Raw genomic sequence first — 6,142 nt, 5'->3', positions numbered from 1 at the left:
CTCGGCAAATTCCGAATAGCTGTTCTAGAGTCGCTGAAAATCAGGTCAGCTTTAGTATTACCTATTATTGGTAGCGCCGAGCCACAGGTGTTCTGCCGCTGCGCCGCGCCTTTCATCAAAATCCAATTTTCATTTTCCTCTTTCTTTCTTCTTTCACTTCCTCCTTTATCCCTGTCCTTACGGCGCGGTTCGGGCAGGACATCTCAAGTTCGTGCCTCACATCAGCTGCGTGTGGTTATTGCCTACCTACGATCTTTTTTTCGGTGCCACGCACTATATGGACAGTGACACCAGCAACGATGATATCACGATCTCGGCAGAAGCACTAACCAACTATCTTTGTAAAACCGCAACATGCCACCGGTGAGCACAGAAGCACGCGGACGCGGAGCGCATAAAATACACGCAGAAAGGTGGTGAAAACTGTTTAATAATTATAATAATTGTCGTTTAATGAAAGCAGACTGAGCTTCACCATGGCGGCGACAGGTTATCTTGTACCCTGGCGACACGTGGCACCGAATTCTTTCTTGATCATGCTTCTTCCCTGTGCTCTTAACTGGGCCCGTCCAGCCAGAAACGATGACTCAGGTAGGTGCGACTCCGTATACCAAGCAGACTCGTTCCGGCAGAAACATCGCCGCGTGGGTTAATGGCCGGCGCGTCGGCTGCCTTCAAGATTGCACCGGTCCAGCTCATCTCGGAGTTCCTCAAACAACATTTTGTCAAGCACTCGTTGCCACTCCTCATTGTACTCATTGGCGGACGTACCGATGATTTTCGCCCGGAGGTGAGTGAACCACCTCGAGGAGATGTCTGCGGCCGGCACATTTTTGGACGGAGCACGGCTGCGTGTGCTGAGGATACTTGCTATGGCATCACCGTGGCCGTTGCTGGTGGAGCAGGAGGCTGCGCCATTGGTGGGTCCTGGTGGCGGCAGGGAGCAGATGCGTCGCCTTTGGGCACACACCACCCTGGATAACCTGTGTGAACGGTCCTTGCGGAGGTTCAGACAAGGGCGGCGCCGGCTTAGTCCCCTGGGTGGATCCGCCTGGTCCTCGGTGGGCATCCACCGCAAAAGCCTCGGACTGAAGACGCTTGAAAACGCGGACGGCAGAGAACTGGCACTGCAGAAAGGAAGGAAGGACGGAATTAAGGCCTCAGATGTTGCTGGCATATACCCACTATGGGGCAGTGGCCAAGACACAGGCGGTTAATTACTGGATACAGGAAAGTTTTGATGGGAAAGAGTGGTAATAGTATGAAGTCTGATAGTTTGGAAGAGGAAAGGACAGGGGTCCTGTTAACATGGAGATCGAAGACGGGACAATGGCTTAATGTGCATAATAGTATACAATGCCTGTAATGTTTCAATGTCGCACTGACTGAGAGCGGGAAAAAGAAATTATAATGGGAGTCACTGCGTTTCTTGAAGAAAATTTTGAACAGCAGAGCGCACACTCCTGTCGCTTCGTCCTAGCAAAGAAGCGCCAATGGAAAGAACAACCGCGAAGGACACAGGCAAGCCCAGTTGATAAAATGGAATTTGCAAAAGACGCTTCCTCAAATGAGAGAAGCGGCGGCAGAACAGCAGGAAGTGATCTATTGTCTCAGGTTCGGCACAAGAAGGGCACAGTGGGGAAGCTGCCAGGCCAGACCTGTGAAGGAAGAAATTTAGATGGGGAAGTACTAGTAATAACTTTAATCATAGAAATATATGGGTGGGTCTCGGTGTAGAGACACTCTTCACATCTTTTGATGTGGTCTGTGGCTCTTGTGGCAGGGTTGGAGCCCTTAGTCCAGGGCCCCACTGAGTCTTGCCGCCAGGTAGCCTTTCCGGACCAGTCCTGCCTGGACCACCAGATCCTCGCTGGAAAGTATCCTCTCCCACTGCTCCGTACTCGGGATTCTGTTTATTGCAGCCGCATTTGTCCTCTTTTCACAATACGTTATATCAATTATTGTGGCTTTGTCCTCGCACCATGGGCATTTGCTGCTATATAGCCCTGGATGGATCTTGCTCAGTATGTTTAGATTCGGGAAAGTTCCCATTTGTAGTTGTCTCCAACAGGCCGCTTCCTGCTGGTGGAAATTTTTGTGAGGTGGGGGATATCTAATTCTGACCCCCTTATAGTAATTCAGAATTTCTGAGTATGCTAAGGGCACTGGTTCCGCGTCAGGCTGCTCGAGGCTGGTTTGGTTGGAGGCTCGGTTTGTAAGCTCTCGAGGTCTCCTATCCGCCTCGGCATTCCCCGCGATGCCTGTGTGTCCCGGTACCAACATTATTATGTGTAGCAATTGTTGTTCCTTCGGCGGTAATTTGGCTGTCTTTAGGATGTGGAGCGCTGTCCCCCCTATTTTGCCATTCATTTAGTTTCTGCACGCTGTTTGCGAGTCTGTTAGAATTATTAGGGACCTTTGAGCACGGTAGCCCTCTGCCGCCGCTAGGGCAATGGCAGCCTCTTCGGCCTCCTCAATCGTGCCATCCTTGATAGTTGCGCTGGCTATTTCTTTGAGCTCATGATTAATTGCCGTTGCAACCGCTCTATTTCTGTTATGTCGTCTAGTTCTTCCGTATGCAGCCGCATCCGTGTACGTAATGTTTCCATTGTTGGCTAGGTTCTGTTGCACATACTGTGCCCTAGCCTCTCTTCGCTCTTTGTGCAGGTTCGGATCCATATTTTTGGGAATTGGTGCTACCCTAATTGTTTGCCGGAGTTCACCGGGTATTCATTTTGATCTTTCTATTTCTGATAGTGCAACCTCGTAGCCGCATCTTTTGAGCAGCTCGGTCCCAGTTTTGGTCTTTTTTAGCCTCTGGAGCTGAGCTACGAGTTGGGCCTCCCTTAGCTCCTCAAAGGTGTTATGCAGACCTAGAACCATTAGCTTCACCGTCGAGGTTGATTGCGGTAGGTGTGGCGCTGTTTTGTATGCTCTCCTAAGTATCATGTCCGCTAGCTTTATTTCTGCTCTGTAGCAGTTGTAGTACGGTATATGTAATTCGGCTAACCACTAGGCTCTTTACAAGCTTAAGCGTGTCACTCTCCCGCATGCCGTGTGTTTTCCTAGAGACCCTGGCAATCATGAGGGCGACCTTTATCGCCGAGTTCTGTATTAGTCTGAGTGCCTGCGTGCACCTTTGGTTGGATTGAATCCACATCCCTAATATTGTGATGGTTGCTCTTTCCGTTATGAGTTGCCCTTCCAGATAAACATTTAGTTTTAGTTTTTTTGTTTCCGGTGCAGATCGGTTGAGTTTACCTCGCCAGACCCTTAGTAGTTCTGATTTTTCCATCGAGCAAGCCAAGCCCCTGTCTCTAACATATTTTTCTACGCACGTTGCAGCAGCCTGCAGTTTCGCTTCCTTTTCGCTGAGTGAGCCCTCCGTGATCCACACAGTGATGTTGTCCACATACCTTATGCCTTGTATGGTTTCTAGCTGTCTAGCGAGCTTAACCATTGCTATGTCAATGAGTATGGGTGAAATCACTGACCCTTGCGGCGTTCCCTTATTAGGTGTTTGAAAGCTCTTGGACCTTATTTCCCCGAGCCCTATTGTAGCCGTTCTATTTGTGAGGAAAGCTCTTGCGTATCCGTAGATTCTTTTCCCGCAGCTCTGCTTATCTCGACAGCGGGAATCTCTAAATGTTTATATCCCACAGCTGCGCTGAAGAGCGCGCATGCTATCGAAAAAAAAAGCTCATGCAGTGAAGGATTTGGCACTCTTTGTAGCTGCGCTTGCCCTGATAGACCAGTTTCACAATGACAAGACACCCGAACGAAAGGAAAACGTGCGTTGGTGGCAAAAGACAAAGGAGGACAACCAATATCCCGCAACCTCGGGGTCAGTAGCCAATCTATGCACACGATTTCATGTTCGTCTTACTGATGACCATCAGCAGTATATAAGTCGCTTATCGAGAGCAGAAATCACGGTTTTGTTCGCGGTATTTCAGTGAATCCGAAATAGAAAAAGGGCGGTGCACGGATATTTCTGGGCATCGTTAGAACTACGACGTTCTTCACAGCCCGAAGAGAACACACACAGCATAATTCCCTCCAGGAAGCGAAAAGATAAATGTCAGAATCATTAAGAGGGACATCCGCCTTAGCTACGCACACCAGATTTTTAGTTCCGGGTTTTGCTGCAAGAGCTCTTATAAGGAGCCTGTCCCGGCGGATGCTTAATGAGCACGCTTACACAGTCGACATCCGCACACGTGACCGTCATGTGACTTCGCACTGTAGTAGCACAGGTTTTGGCACAAAATATCCAGGTCTCAGACTTCACTGTTTTACTATAGGTGTTCTAAAGGGAAAGCCACCAAGATGGCAACATCTTTCGCCTAGTTCTGCACATTACGGTGCAGGGCTTATCACTTTGAAATTTTAATGCATGAATGCGTGTAACGATTACGTTTTCCCCTAATCTTGTCCGCAAATGTTTTGCCGTCGGCCCGTACAAAAGGTACCAAGAAATTCACGAAATTGGTTAAGCAAGAATTGCACGCCCAAAATATTAATGAAAATAATTGAACAAGAATTAAAAACTAATTAATAACCATTGACTAATAAGTGTTAATCAGTAACAAATTTAGTACAGATTACTTTCCTGTCCATTTTAAATAATTACTTAGATGCCATCCATGATTGGTTACATCCGTCATTAAAGACAACACAACTCGAAATGCATGCTTTCGCATTTCGGCGTGAAAGAAGGCTTAAGCATACCTTTACTTTTTTTTGCTTCATAAATAACTGTGATGTCAACGAAAGGCAAGAGCCAATCACGGCCAATCACGGCCACCCTTTTCTTCACCTGATGCACCCTCCTCTCTTCCGCCCGCAACCCGTAGAGTAGACGGGGCGGTTGGGAGGTGCGTCGGCGTCGCGGCTCACACCCACGTGACGAAGGCATGGCAGCTAGGAGCTGGCTGGGCTACTGCTCAAGGCCCCTTAGAACGGCGTCGATATCGAGCAATGCATGAGCCTGACGGGAGACCGGAGCTGCCGCCTGCAATATGACACAGAATAGCGGTCAGCCGCGGTAATGACACCACATGCAGGAATGTTCCCTGAACTGCCACAGCTGGGGTCCTTTGTTTACAGTCTACTAGCAAAATTACTACAGGCCCCGCTGTTGCAGGGCGCTTCAGAAAGCGTGCTGTTACTTTGAATAAGGACACAACATGACATACGGAGCTGCTTTTTGTCCTTTATTCTGTATCCCTACTGTTGAGCTGTGACCACGGAAAAGAGAAAGCCACTCTCAAAGAAGACAGCGAGCGGTGAAGACAGAACAGCAACAATCACAAAACGACAGGCAGTACATTAGATGTTATAATGACTGCGTGAATCAACGCGAGTGATATCACAGACAGTGAATAAGAAGCGCGAAGCATAAGCTACGTGTGGCTCGAGGTAGCTGTGGCAAATGGTGTTCATGCGTGCCTGTTTAATAATTTCGACATAGCTGCATCGTACAACATTGTTGCATGTACAATGTTGTTGCACAACCATCGTACATCCTCTCACCTAACCTTCTGCCGCCCCTGCTACGCTTGCCTTCTCTAGGAATCTACTCCGTTACCCTTAAGGACCAGCGGTTGTCTTGCCTCGCGCACTACCGCCGCCTTTACCCTACTCGCTACAGCGCCAATGGCCCGCTATGCGGGGAGCATGCAACTCTATTTCAAGCCATCTCGACATGCCGGGCCATTCCCGTTCCGATTGTAGCCGGGAGCATGTCCTGCGGTCGCCAGGCCTGGTTGATCAGCTCGTCGCCAGGGCTGTGGCGGCCACGAGGGCCGTTGAGGCCCCGGACTAAGGACCCCACTCCTAGACCAAAGTACCCGCGAACCTGACCAGTAAATACATTTTCCACTGCCACTACCAGGTCGCCTTCGTAAGCAGGTGCCGAGAAATGAGAAACGAGAAAGACGATGTAGAGCGAGTACCGCCTCCAGCATGGAGTAGAGACAGACCTTCGCGACGGCTTTGAACAGTCGGAAGCAGAGAAGGCCTGACCGTTGTTTGACGTTGATCAATTGGTCGGCCTCACTGTGAATGCATCGAGAGACAAGCGCAGCGAAACGAGCGTATGAATGTTTGTTTACTCACAAAGCTAGGCTAGCATGGGGCA

General features: G+C 49.3%; 1 protein-coding gene across 1 annotated transcript in view; it reads right to left on the bottom strand.

The window, feature by feature from the left end:
• Window positions 1–405: 405 nt before the first annotated feature.
• The window catches only part of LOC144102584 (uncharacterized), a 33,693-nt gene continuing 27,956 nt past the window's right edge, over window positions 406–6,142 (bottom strand). The window contains exons 9-10 of the mRNA XM_077635815.1: window positions 4,820–5,014; window positions 406–1,127 (exon numbers count right to left, since the gene is read on the bottom strand). The gene's annotated coding sequence lies outside the window, so the exon portion shown is untranslated. The remainder of the gene's footprint in view (window positions 1,128–4,819; window positions 5,015–6,142) is intronic.

Source organism: Amblyomma americanum, chromosome 8 (genome assembly GCF_052857255.1).
Source record: "Amblyomma americanum isolate KBUSLIRL-KWMA chromosome 8, ASM5285725v1, whole genome shotgun sequence".
NCBI classification, from domain to species: domain Eukaryota; kingdom Metazoa; phylum Arthropoda; class Arachnida; order Ixodida; family Ixodidae; genus Amblyomma; species Amblyomma americanum.
This window is presented reverse-complemented; position numbering and strand designations above follow the sequence as displayed.